General features: G+C 45.9%; 1 protein-coding gene across 4 annotated transcripts in view; it reads right to left on the bottom strand.

The window, feature by feature from the left end:
* MAPK8 (mitogen-activated protein kinase 8) overlaps nucleotides 1-14,072 on the bottom strand; it is a 127,425-nt gene extending 113,353 nt beyond the window's left edge. The window contains exon 1 of one of the 4 annotated variants that reach the window (XM_051837528.2): nucleotides 13,872-14,072. The gene's annotated coding sequence lies outside the window, so the exon portion shown is untranslated. The remainder of the gene's footprint in view (nucleotides 1-13,871) is intronic. The other 3 variants (XM_051837529.2, XM_070058104.1, XM_051837531.2) reach the window with 3 other exon arrangements.
* Nucleotides 14,073-14,509: the final 437 nt, after the last annotated feature.

The following is a 14,509-nucleotide window of genomic DNA, read 5'->3' as shown; positions in this document are numbered from 1 at the left end:
TGCTGGTTCACTCCCCAGATGGATGCAACAGCCAGGGCTGGGCCAGGTGGATGCCAGGAGTTTCATATGGGTCTCCCACATGGGTGCAGGGGCCCAAAAACTTGAGCTATCCTCTGCTGCCTTCCCAGGCAAATTAGCAGGGAGCCAGATCAGAGGTAAAGGAGCCAAGACTCCCAACCGGTGCCCATCAAGGATGCCGGTGCTGATGATAGCGGCTTAACCCACTGGGCCACAGCACCAAACTCAACAAACACATTCTAAAGTTAGGTATGGTGTGGCTGCATTATTTATGAATAAACTAAAAAAAAAAAAAAAAAAAAAAAACTTTAAAATACTTTAACAGATAAATTACAATGGCATGTGAGTTATATCTCAGTAAAATTGTTAAAAAAAAGTTAGTCCCTTACTGTAACACACTCTGGTATCTTCTATTTCCCTTAAAACTGTAACTCAAATGGTGATCTCCTAAATTCATTCCACAGCCCACTAATGCAATTTGAAAAGCGCTGCCACGGAGCCCTGTAATACCAGAACTGACACCCAGCATCTCCTATTATAAACACTAATCTCACCATGCCTCACATCCATGCTTATCTCAGTTACCAAACAAGGGAACTGTCTTCTTGGCCATCCAGTTTACCCTCAGTTCACAACGTCATCCTTCCAATTTGCCCAATTCCTCATCTTTCCCAATTGCTTTCCTTAGCCTGAGATTCCTAACTTGTGACAAGTATATTTAGTCAACGACACTGTCTTTTCCCTTCCTGTCTACTCTCCCTCATTCACTGAGGACATCAGCAACTGGTTCATACCATGTATCCTTACTCCCCACCATCTGCGGACTTCACCATCACTCAGACTGACCTTTTAATACTCCGGCCTCTATAATTCATTGGCCTCCTCCTTTCTACAGACCTGTTCCTCAATCCCACCTCAGCAACCCACACTCAGGGTCATCCTGGGTTGTCAGCACCAGCACTTACTGCACCTGTGAAATCTTTCAGGCATTCCATTCTGACCATGAGTCAGTCCTTCCAGTTCATTCAACCATTCTAGCCTTGTCCCTGCAATAAAATTCTAAATGAAATTTCCCACACAATGACACCATTTCTTATTTATCGTGACTTCATCTTCTTTTCCACCCATGTTAGATTTCATGATTCGTCACCACTCCTGCAAGCACTCCCTTGAAAAGGCCTCATTTCCCTCATCCCCTTTTCCTTCCTTTATACTGCTGATCAGTTTTATGTGTCAACTTGGCTAGGCTATAGCACCCAGTTGTCCATCAAACATCAGTATCTGTGTTGCTATGAAGGTATTCTGTGGATGTGGATAAATCTAAGTACAGGACAGTACCCGACTCAGGGTGGGTCTCAACCACAATCACCTAGAAGACTTTAACAGCAAAAATGGGTTTCTCCAAGGAAGATGAAATTCCATCTCAAGACTGGCATTAGCTCCTGTCCAAGAAATTTCCTATCTTGCCAGCCTTACCTATGTCAGCCTTAAAAAGTCTCACAACTAAGTTCCTGGAATTCTCAGACTGACTGGCTCTCCTTTTTCATTCTGCTTCTTGGGAGAACTGATACACAGGCAAACCCTGAATAAATTTAACTATATCTTATCTGTGCTTCTATCTAATCAGTTACACAATAGTGCTGAGGTGGGGGGTAAAAAAAATCACAAAACCTGACTAATATCACTTTAATTTCAAGATTTCAAAGATCCATCAATATCCATCAATATTTCTGGGCAAACTGCTTCAAATTTCCCCTACTGACTGCTTCCTGCCCATATGAATCTCATGCTTCACTGAAAAAACAGAAGCAAGTGAAGATGAGAGGAGGCTAAGCCTTCATCTTCCAACCAAGCCTTCTGCATTCCCTCCTGACAGCTGTCTTCTCTAACAAGGGCCAGGTTCTCTAGCTGGATTCTGCACCCTTCCCTGCAGATTTCAGTTCACTCGCTCACTCTCTAGGCCCCCACATTTCCTTTATCAACCCATTTCTTTGTTCCATGACCCAGCATCCCATTTGGGTGTCAGTTTGAGATCCGGCTGCTCCACTTCTGATCCACTTCCCTGCTAATGTACCTGGGAAAGCTGCAGAAGGTAGCTCAAGTGCTTGGGCCCCTGGACCCATGTAGGAGAGTGGGAAAAAGCTCCAGACCCCTGGCTTTGCCTTGGCCCAGCCCCAGCCATAGCAGCCATTTGGGCAATGAACCAGTGGATACAGATCTAATTCTGCCTTAAAAAAAAAAAAAAAAAAAAAAAACACTTAAGGCCGGCGCCACAGCTCACTAGGCTAATCCTCCGCTTGCGGCGCCAGCACACGTGGTTCTAGCCCCGGTCGGGGCACCGGATTCTGTCCCAGTTGCTCCTCTTCCAGTCCAGCTCTCTGCTGTGGCCCGGGAGGGCAGTGGAGGATGGCCCAAATGCTTGGGCCCTGCACCTGCATGGGAGATGAGGAGAAGCACCTGGCTCCTGGCTTCGGATCAGCGCGGTGCGCCATTGGAGGGCCGCGCTGGCCGCGGCGGCCATTGGAGGGTGAACCAAAGGTTAAGGAAGACCTTTCTCTCTCTCACTGTCCACTCTACCTGTCCAAAAAAAAAAAAAAAAACCTCAAAGTAAAAATTCTTTAAAAAAAAAAAATCACCAAAAATTTCCCACCTAACCCGAGCCCAATTCCTCGTCTATAAAAGGAGAGTAAAGCTGCATACCTTGCAGGGTCCTCGTGTGATGTTTACACAACTGAACACACGATGTAAAGCACCGACGCAGTGCCTGATGATACTGGTAAGCACTGAGAATTAGCTTTTCTATCACTAGGATACTTTGAACTCTTGTTTTCCTGGGATTCTGATTTTTTGTTCCTAGCATACTCGACAACACACAGGTCCCTGAGTAGTGAGCTGCTTCAGCTGTTCTGGTGGGCAGAGAGAGGTAGGAAGTCAGAAAATGAACTAAGTGATCTCCATTAAACAGTGAAATCTGCACTGATCTCAAACACCTGCAATCAACTAGCACATAATTTCTTAAGAATGAGCTACCTCCAACCCAATTAGACCAAATCAAACTCTATCCCTCCATCCCTTCATCTTCCTCAAGCTTTCCTCACTTGCTGAATTTTTTTTGTCAAAATCATTTTTCTAAGCATAACACTATCCTGTGATATTCACTTTCTTCTCACTTCTATGTATCTTGTCTGTATGCTCTCCAAAAGGAGGCTAAGTAGTATTTTTGGAAATTGCCTCTGGGTGCTCTGTACACAGAAAGGCATCTGTATGTACCACCAAGAGACAAGGAAGTTAATTACAAATCTTGCAGTCGCTATCAAATGGTGACCAACTTGTGTTTTTTAACATTTTGAAAACCAAAGTTTGGGGCCAGTATTGTGGGGTAGTGGGTAAAGCTGCCACCTCTAATGCCAGCATCCCATATGAGGGCCGGTTCCAGTCCCAGTTGCTCCACTTCTGATTTGACTCCTTGCTAACAGCCTGGGAAAAGCAGCAGAAGATGGCCCACGTGCTTGGTCCCCTGCACCCATGAAGGAGACCCAGATAAAGCTCCTGGCTTCGTCCTGGCCCAGCCCCAGCCATTGTGGCCATCCAGAGAGTGAACCAGCAGATGAAGATCTCTCAAATAACTCTTTCAAATAAACAAATATTTAAAAAATTCATTTCAAATGCATTTACTTTAGAGAGAAAATTCAAACATCATTCTAATCACCTTCATAATCCCTCCCCAAATTCACCATTATCCACAGCCTTTAAATATTTAGCAGGTGGGTCTTGTTTTACACATTATGGAGAAAAACTATAATCTTTTAAAATCATTGCTACCAATGCAACAACAACAACAAAAAACCAGGTATATATAAAAATTGGGGAGAGAAAATAAAACTCAAAGGAAATAAAAGCCTAGCATGATTCATATCTGAAAAATAATAAATTCAACCACAAAGCTATTAGAAATACCTAAAAAGATAACTTATTAATACACAAAATAGTCTTCTTATATACAAGATAAAGAATAAAAATAGAAGAAAAATGTCATTTTTAGCCACAAGAAAAATAACAGAAAAACCTAAGTATACAAAACTACTAGTAAAAATGTTTTTAAATGCTATTAGGACTCAAAAAGAGACTTGGACAAGTGATAAGATTGTTTTCCATATTCTTGGACAAAAAGACATAACAAAGCTGTCAATTCTCCTATAAATACAAAGAAATCCTATGGGAGTCTGAATCTATGTAATAAAAGTTAATCATAGCTGTAGGGTGGGGAGAAAGCAATTTGAAAGGGTTTGAGAAATTTTTTTGGGTAAAGGACATGTTCTGTATCTTAACCCAGGGTTACACTTGTAATGTTTATGCATATTACTATATACAAATTTTACCCTACTAAGATAAAAAATAAAATGATCCCAAAAGAAATGGCAACAAGATTGGCAGAGAAGGAGTAGAAACAGGCTCATTCTAAAAACATATAAAATGAATCTGATACAAACCAGGAAAAGAAACTCAAGAAGAAAAGAGATTTAGATCTATCAGAAAACAGTATAAACTACTGTAATTAAAACAATGGGGGCCGGACGGTGTGGTGTAACAGGTAAAGCCGCAGCCTGCAGTCCCAGCATCCCATATGCACACCAGTTCCAGTCCTGGCTACTCCACTTTGGATCCAGCTCTCTGCGATGGTCTGGGAAAGCAGCGAAAGATGGCCCAAGTGCATGGGCCCCTGCACCTGAGTAGACCTGGAAGAAGCTCCTGGCTTCGGATCAGCACAGCTCTGGCCACTGAGGCCATCTGGGGAGTGAACCAGCAGATGGAAGGTATTGATCTCTCTCTCTCTGCCTCTGCCTCTCTGTAGTTCTTTCAAATAAATAAAGCTTGCAAGGGGGAGGGGAGGGCAGAATGGACTGGTTTCCAAATGGGCAAATGGGTCAATGAACACAGATGGTCCCAAATACACATGGAAATTCAGTAAATGATAACGGAGGCATTTTAAAATCAGCTAGACAGATTATTTAACAAATGATGTTGGGTAACTGGACAGCTATGTGGTGAAAAAAAAATAAAGTCTGCACATAATTTCCTACTCTAGAAAGGCAAACAGGGGGCCAGTGCTGCGGCTCACTAAGCTAATACTCCGCCTGCGGCGCTGGCACCCCAGGTTCTAGTACTGGTCGGGGTGTCGGATTCTGTCCTGGTTGCTCCTCTTCCAGTCCAGCTCTCTGCTGTGGTCTGAGAGTGCAGTGGAGGATGGCCCAAGTGCTTGAGCCCTGCACCCGCATGGGAGACCAGGAGGAAGCACCTGGCTCCTGGCTTCGGATGGGTGCAGAGCACCAGCCCTGGCAGCCATTTGGGGGGTGAACCAACGGAAGGAAGACCTTTCTCTCTGTCTCTCTCTCTCTCACTGTTTAACTCTGCCTGAAGAAGGAAGGAAGGGAGGGAGGGAGGAAGGAAGGAAGGAAGGAAGGCAGGCAGGCAGGCAGGCAGGCAGGCAGGCAAACAGGGGCCCCGGTGCTGTGGCATAGTGGGTAAAGCTGCTGCCTGCAGTGCCAGCATCCCATATGGGCACCGGTTTGAGTCCCGACTGCTCCTCTTCCAAACCAGCTCTCTGCTATGGCCTGAGAAAGCAGTAGAAGATGGCCCAAGTTCACGGGCCCCTACACCCACGTGGAAGACCCGGAAGAAGCTCCTGGCTTCGGATCAGCGCAGTTATGGCCATTGCAACCATCTAGGGAGTGAACCAGCGGATGGAAGACCTCTCTCTTGCTGCCTTTGCCTCTGTAATTCTGCCTTTCAAATAAATGAATGTATTTTTTTTAAAAAAAGCAAACAGCAAATCAGAAAAATTACTTCCAAAAAAATAGCACGGGGCTAATGTAAAAATAAATCCTGCAAATCTAAAATGAACAACAATGTGACAGAAAAATAGACAAGGACAGTTGAGAAGAAAGAAAACACAAACAGGCCTTAAAAGATAAAAAACGTTTAACCTCCTTATTAATATTGAGAAAAGCAGCAGGCAGCTGGATAACCTACAGAAGCTGCACATCAGCAAAATACATCAACATTACAAATGCATACTTATGAATTCCATCTCTGGACATTTATTCTATACATTTCTATAAGAATGAAATGCTGCTCTATGCAAATGAGAATCCATGGATTATCATGTCATGGATTTTGATGGCAAGAAGACAAAATATAAAAGGAGCTGGTTAAATAAATGGAGTATCTGTATAATGGTGTTCTGGAATAAATGTGTGTATCCCCAAATTCATAAGCTGAAACCCCAACTTCCAATGTGGTGGTATTTAGGAGGTAGTCATGAGGGTAGGGTTCTCACGATGGGATCAGACTCCTTGAAAGAGGAGGAGAAATCAGGACTGTCTCCCGTCCTGTGAGGATACAGCAGGGCAGCCTAGCCTCTATATCCCAGAAAGAATCTTCTCACCAAGCAACCAATTCAGTCAGCACCGTTGTCAACTTCTCAGCCTCTAGGAAAATGACAAATAAATTTCTGTTGTCCAAGCCACCCAATCTGTGATATTTTGTCACAGCAGCCCAAACTAAGACAAATGGAATACTACAAAGCTGTATAAAAAAAAAGTCAGCATGCAATTCATGTAATGGTGATAGTTAAGAAATAACCTCAGGGCCAGCACTGTGGCTCGGAAGGTTAAAGCCCTGGCCTGCAGCGCCTGCATCCCACATAGGTGCTGGTTTGAGTCCTGGCTGCTCCACTCCCCATCCAGCTCCCTGCTCCTGTGCCTGAGAAAGAAGAGGCCCAAGTGCTTGGGCCCCTGCACCCATATGCAAGACTTGGAAGAAGCTCCGGGCTCCTGGCTTCAGCCTGGCTCTGTTCTGGTTGCTGTGGCTGTTTGGGAAGTGAACCAGCAGATGGAAGATCTCTTTGTCTCCTCCTTCTTCTCTAACTCTGCCTTTAAAACAAATAAATCTTTAAAAAAAAAAAAAAAGGAAAAGGAAATCATCTGTAAAACTATATTAGCTTAAAAAAGAAGCAGAGGATATATATTACATAAGGCTACTTCAAAAATTCCATGGAAAATGGAGTCAAAAGAAAACTTCATTTCAGCACCCCCCCCAAAAAAAAAACCCTCAAAATCCACTCATGAGAAAACTATGCCCAGATTTCAAAACGTTACACCAAAATATATTCATCTTTTACCTTCATTTTCCCACAAACTGTCTTAAGTACCCTGGTACTATATATTTAAGGCACAGAATCGCTCAGTGGCAAGGCAGAAATCCATAAAGCTGTGAAAAATCCAGTTTATAAGTTTAGTACATACTTATTTAGGAGAGAACATAACAAGAACTGGCACTAGACTTTATAATCTTTATTCATTCCATTGACTGCACTATCTGTGCTTTCAATACATATTGAAATATTCACGTTTGATTGTGGGATGCTATCTGCTACCAGGGCTTCCGGATAACATGGCAGATGTACCATACAGTATTGTGTTTCTACAATTCTAAAAAAAGAAACCTTAACTTTGAAATACATCTGGACCAAGGGTTTTGGACAAGGGATCACATATCCATATTTACTTGTGCATACATAAACTATCTTTGGAAGGATTCACAGGAAACTTAACACTGTTTGCTAGGAGAAGAACTGGGTAGCTGGCACAGACTGGAAAGCAGACTTCTGATTTTTTAAACCTTTGGAATTCTGAATTAAAGTGAATGTCCCACTACTCTGTCCACACAAAAATAAAGCAGATCACCAAACCTGACTCTCAAGTCACAAGGAAGTCTACATGGTTGGCAGCTTTTCTTTATCTCATTTTCGGCTGACCCACTGCAGAGACTGATCCTCTGTGCAACAAGTTAGGAAATGGTTGAGTTTCTACCCAATTAATAGCTTCTGAGAAACAGTAATTCCCCATTGTTTTTGATGTCGGATGTCTCCTGCCAAGCAAAACAGGTGTGTGGCTGTTTTCCCTTCCTGGTAGCCCCAGAAATATGCTGAGTGCCACTCTTGGATCTTTCAGCACCAGGAAGCTGGTAAGTCCTTACTTCTCAATACTGGAGAAAACTTAACAAAGTACTCCTAGGCGCAGGCGTTGTGGCTCAATGGATTAAGAGCCTTCACTTGGGATGCCCACATGCCATACTGGAGGGCCAAGTACTCCACTTCCAGTCCAGCTTCCTGCTAATGCACCTGGGAGGCCCAAGTGCTTGGACCCTTGCCGCCCACGTGGCAGGATGAAGCTCTGGGCTCCAGGCTTTCGTCTGGCCTAGCCCTGGCTGTCTTCAGGCATTTGGGGAAAGGATGGAAAACCAATCAGCCTGTGTGTGTGTGTGTGTGTGAGTGTGTGTGTGTGTGTTAGTCTCTTTCAAGTAGATAGAAACTTTTTTTTTTTTCCTAAACACAGATCTGGCCTTACGTCTTCAGTCTCAATACAAAAGATTTGAGCATTGCAGTTAGTATGTGAATAGTATCTTTTCTACTATCTGCTTTCTACATACTTATCTGAACATTCTGTTGTATTTCAAAGTGAATTGAGGTAACTACAAGGTTTATTCTTATGATCTGGATTTTGACTAATCTACACCACACTCTCAATTTTAACCTGAGATTAGAAAATATATTTTAAAATGCAGAGCAAAAGACGTCCTCAAACGCCCTATGGCAAAATAGTCTCAGTGAAATGACTAACAGGATTTGATCCCTCATGCTGTAACATAAACATACTTATGTTTACCCTTATCTACCACCAAATTATACTCAGATCACTAAAGGTAAACACAACCTTCCATCATCTGGCTCCCACATCACTTAATATCTGGTTTCTAAGTAAATACTGCCATGTAAAGCCACTATTATTTCACAGTTACTGTCCTCAAGGAAGGACAAAAAAAGGTATCATTATAACCATAGAAACGCTACACAGAAACTCAGAACAAAAAGATAATCTTTCTAGTGCTACTAACAAATAATCTCCCTTGTTTTTCTAGAGGGGTCTAGAAAATGCTTAGTGAACTGTTGTGGTTACCAAGTCTCTGACACATCTGTAATCTTTATGGGGTCAAATATCCCAATAAGATTAAATTAAGATGTCTTTGGGCCGGTGCTGTGGCTCAGTGGGTTAATGCCCTGGCCTGAAGCACCAGCATCCCATATGGGTGCCGGTTCTAGTCCGGGCTGCTCTGCTTCTGATCCAGCTCTCTGCTATGGCCTGGGATAGCAGTAGAAGATGGCCCAAGTCCTTGGGCTCCTGTACCCAAGTGGGAGACCTGGAAGAAGCTCCTGGCTCCTGGCTTCGGATTGGTGCAGCTCTGGCCGTTGCGGCCATCTGGGGAGTGAACCATCAGATGGAAGACCTCTCTGTCTCTACCTCTCTCTCTAACTCTGCTTGTCAAATTAAAAAAAAAAAAAGTAAGCTGTCTTGGCATTCCACTTTCTTCAAATGTGTTACATGATATAGCTATTCTCAGCTCCTGGATTGCCATTCCTTGGAATATCTGGAAAATAAACCAAGGAAAGTTTAGGCAATTCTCTGCTATTGGAAAGGCCAACAACTGTGTATTAGAGGTCATGGCAAATACGTTCCCTTCAATCTCTGCTTTTGGAACATTTCTGTATTTTAAAGCAGGGAGGACTGCAGGCCCAAATATTAACATAATTCATCTCAGACAATGCAGATTAGATGAGATGATCAAACTGTAAATAAACCTCCCAGAGCTGCAAAGGGAAACAACTGGCATGCTCTTCTGTAGGATTACGATGTACACTGAGAGTCAAGTTGGTTTTAAATTTACTTGACATTTTGCATTTGTTCAAAGTTAAAAATACTAAGTGATAACAATAGTTAAAAATGTCCTGAACACTTAACATCTACCATGTAGGCCTGGCATCGGCGCCAGGCACCTGCAAATGCAACACCTTATTTAAAACTCACAGCCCTATGATAATTCAACAGGTCCAAATGTGCTAATTAATCTAAACCAGCCACACCACTGGGATCATGGACTGGAACTTGGGAATGGCCCTAGTCCATATGAGCGATCACTGTGAGGTTTGGGTCCCTCAACTTCTTCAAGAATTGGCCAGTTTTAGCCCAATCTGGTGTACAAGTAAAAGCTAACAGTAGACACAGACATATGTCACATGTATGACATAACCCAATACCTTGAAAAATAGTAGCTAGTAAGATTTTCAAAAGTATCAGATACAATTTTGAAAACCTGGGTTTCAGTGAAATCTGGCCTGCCTAGAGATTTGTAGTGGGTTCTCTGCTTGAGGGAAGCCTCACACATCTTTTCAGAGCACAAGTCCACTGCTTAGATATGGCTCATATTCCATCCTTGATCATAAGCTTCTTACGGCTAGTGAACCTCCATTTTCATTTCTTTCACAAAGTCTCTGAGAGCAGCAAGTCTCCTTAGAAAGCATGGTGTTGTAGGATGAACAGAATCTACCATTAAAACAATAACAATCTTGAGCTTATGGTTATGCTTTTCTTTTCTAGTCTGGCTAACTCAACAATGTTCTCTGCTAACAACTAACAGAAGCCTAACTTTCACTGCTGTTCTGGACCCCAGCTTCTTTCTGAAGAAACACCTAATTGGGAACAAACTTCTATTTAAAAAAAAAAAAAAAAAAAGGCATTCCGACAGCCTCAGTTTATAGTTGTAGAACCACCTTGCTTAAGACTCCAAAGTCAGCTAAGTAACAAGTGAACCTAGGTCTGCTCCCAGACCATATTATTTCAATACTCTTGTCAACTTTCAGGTAGTAAAATCTCTTGAATCAGAACTCATTTCTGAAATCAAATTCAAGTTAACCTGCATTAGCGTAAGAATGCAAAGCTTCTAAATATTCAGGTAAAGAGTTCATGACTAAGACAATAAGCATCACAGCTCACTAAAATAGGCAAATGATTCATATCTAAAGTTACACGGTTATAATGACTTCCTTGCATTACATGAATCAGAAAGGCTACTGCCCGTACCAAGGACTTGACCAGAGACCTCGAGAGAGCCGGCATCCTAAAGCCAGACACTATTTCATTCTTCCACACGTGCAACAAAGCATCTCAACCACGCAGATGACTCAAATATGTCAAAACTCAGCGTGATGGCAAAGCCCCAACCGAGGCAGGCGCCTACTCAACAACCTTAATTACCACCAGGATAGTTTGTGACTAGTCATTTAATAACAAATTACTTCAAGTTGTTTCACTAAACACCGTGGATCACCACAGGTCATTTCCGTAATATAAAGTAAGGGTATACTGAAGATTCTAGGTGAATTAATTTTGATACAATTTACTCTTCCTCTGAGTCCTTTTCCAATGTGAAGAGGTATGAAGGACAGTTTCCTGTTCCTCCAGGACACTCAAAGGTGCCCTTTGCAAAGTCATTAAAGGCATGGATTTAGTTAACAGAAGCAGCGCCATCTCTCCCTTTAAAACATTTTTCAAATGCTGAGTGATTGCTAATAGGCATGGGGTTTCTTCCCTGGCTGATGACAATACTCTGGAATTTAAAAGCAGTGATCAATATATAACTTTGTGAACATACTAAAAAAACACTGAAATGGAACACTCTAAAAGGATGAATTTTATGATATGTGAATTAAATGTAAAGAATGCTATTAAAAAAAAATTTAGGGAAAAAAAAGCAGCCACAACTCTAGTTCTTTAAATTGCCTGACCAAAGGGTTTTTATCAGTAAGCCCTACTGGATCCTGACATCTGACTAACTTGGTAAAGCAATTAAAATTTGGTATCTCAAGATTATCATTCCGTATTTTAATAAAGTATCACTTTATTATTTCTTCATTTCTACTAGACATCAAACAGTAAGTTCACCTCAACTTCTTTCATATCAAAACAAATGTGAAAATGTACTTAGCAGTGAGTGGGAAACAGCTATAACTTGAATAATTAGGTATTATTTTGAGTTTTAGTCCCACATGCGTCATGAAGTGTTAATATAAGGAGTTAAACATTTCCAATTAATGCTTCTAAAATCCTATTAGAAGTTACATATTTCTAATAAAACATTTACACAGTCTATATCCTTTTTTCTAGCTTTTCTACTGAAAGAAGTAGTCAAAAACCTCTCAATACTTACAAGAAGATAAACGCAATCATTTCAGCCTCCTACTAAAATACCACTCTGTGTGTGTGTACACGTACACGACACGCCTTGGCCCCTACAATCCAACTTACTTTATGAATCACCAGAAAACACTTAGACAAGGTTTTATTTTAGGATAGTGGATGGCCTAGAAGTGACGGGGGGTGGGGGGGGATGGGGGGGAATGACACCAAAGTGACTCAAAAGCCCATAACCCATCTCCTATTATATGAAACCGATCGTTTGGCTATGTGGAAGAGAATCGCAGGAACCTTCCGCAAACCATATGAACGTTAATAAAAGTTGTATTGAGCACTTACTATTTCCCCGGCTAGAAAAAGAGAAACAGATGGAAGACAGGCCTGCTCTCCAGGAAGTCCCAGGCTTTAGTCAGACTCAGCACCACAGCCTCGGACCTCCTGGGTTTCACGTTAACCGCGGCGGCCGGGTCTGAGGTAGCCATCCCAAATGACCACAGGGCTCGAAGACTGGGCAAAAAAAATAAAAAATTTTTTGAAAGTAAAAACTATTGTGGATTTAGATCAAAGATAACTATCTCCTCGTATAACATTTTACTTGAACTTCCAGAGATTCTGTTAAAAACTAGTAAAATGACCCAGCGCACAACTCTACCTCCACACACGCATCGCTTATATAACCATCTCATTTAAAGGCACATCTGCTACACTGCAACCAAGGCTTCCTCCTCCACTGAGGGCCGTCTTCCCTTTACATGCAAACCTCTCCCCTGTGGGCGCAGTAGGGAGCAGCTGCCGAATGAATGAATGAATGAATGAATGGAACACACGCGCGCGCGCACACACACACACACACACACACACGGATGTTCTCGCTTCAAGCAGGCACTGGATGCTTAGCTGACAGACCAGAATTCCACCGGAAAGACCACCGCATCTACAAACAGCGACCACCGGACATTGTCTCCTACCGCGCGGTCAACACGGCGATCCACGCACAGTACAGACGCGAGGGGGAACTTGAAGACGCCACAGTGTCCAAGGCGGCCTCGCTTCCACCACCCGCCGGGGGTCGGGAACGCCAGCGCAGACAAAGCGACGGCACGGTGGGGAGAAGCAGCCCAGAGGTCACCACCGAAGTGACCCGCAGCGGGGACACGCGCGCTGGCCACGCAGGCTCGGGGCCGGGATCGAGGGGCACCCTCCACGCACGGGCCGCGGGGCCTGGCCTCCCCCAGGCCGCCTTCGACTAGGAAGCCCGCGCACAAAGGAACCTCGCCGAGCGACACGCGCACACACACACGGTCCCCGTGGGCGCCGGGGCGGGCGCGCGGACCCTGTCGCCAGCGCGCCGGCCCCCGGCGCCGGGGAGTCGGCTGCGCGCCGCGGGCCGCCCGGGCCCCCTTCGCCCAAGTGCTTCCCAAGTTGCCGCCCACCCCCATCTTCTCCTCCCGACGCGCAAGCGGGACCCCCGCGAGGAGGGCGTGCAACGACAGCGACGCGCGCGCGCGGGCCGGGCCGGGCCGGGCCGGGCCGAGCCGACCCGGGGCGCCGAGCCGGGGCGCGCGTCCGGCGCCCGCGGCCCCACGCCCCCCGCGGCCGCCCCCGCCTCCGGGGCCGCTATTGTTCCCGCGCCGCCCCCGCCCGCCGCGCGCGCCCGCCCCCACGCCCGGGGAGGGGTTCACGGCTGAGGAGAAGGCGGCGGCGGCCGCACAATAACATAAACACGGCGGGGCCGCCGGCAGCCGCGGCGCCCGCCACACTCACCCGGCAGCGCGGCGAACAGCGACGGGGAAGCCCGCCGGCGGGCACGGGCGCCGTCCGGGCGGTCGCCGCGGCCGTTACCCAGCGCAGCTCGCGGCTCCGCGCTCCAGGCTGCGTCGTCCGGCCTCGGCCGCTCCGCTGAGTAACAGGGACGCGCGGGCCGTCACCGCGCACGCCCGCCCACGTCATCGCGCAGAGCCCCGCCCCCCGCGCCTCCGAGCGGCCCGCGGGGCGGGGCGCCCCGGGGCCCGGATTGCGGGGGCGGGGCCGCGGCCCGGGGGCGGGGCTACCCGCCGCGGAGGTCGCCAGGAGGAGGAGCCCCCGGAGCGCCGCCCGACAGCCGCGTGCGAGGGGCGTGGCCGCGGGCCGGTGCGGGCGGGGTCCCGGTGGCGGCACGTGGCGGCGCGTGGCCCGGGCGGGTGGCGGCTGCCCCGCGGCGGTCCGCTGATGCGCGCCTGCACCTGCAGGGCTCCTCGCCCCGGGCGTGGAAGGTCATACCAACCCGGCGAGCAGGTGCACCCACTTGGGCGCACACCTGGGAGACCGGAGCCGGTTACCGTGACCGACTGGACTCTGCATACTGAGGACACCCGCCTGGGGCCCGGCGTCCGGAGGCAAATCCAAGGCCTTTATTAGCCTCC

The sequence above is a fragment of the Oryctolagus cuniculus genome, chromosome 15 (genome assembly GCF_964237555.1).
Source record: "Oryctolagus cuniculus chromosome 15, mOryCun1.1, whole genome shotgun sequence".
Classification (NCBI taxonomy): Eukaryota; Metazoa; Chordata; class Mammalia; order Lagomorpha; family Leporidae; genus Oryctolagus; species Oryctolagus cuniculus.
The sequence above is the reverse complement of the archived record's forward strand: the minus strand, read 5'-3'. Positions and strand labels throughout refer to the sequence as shown.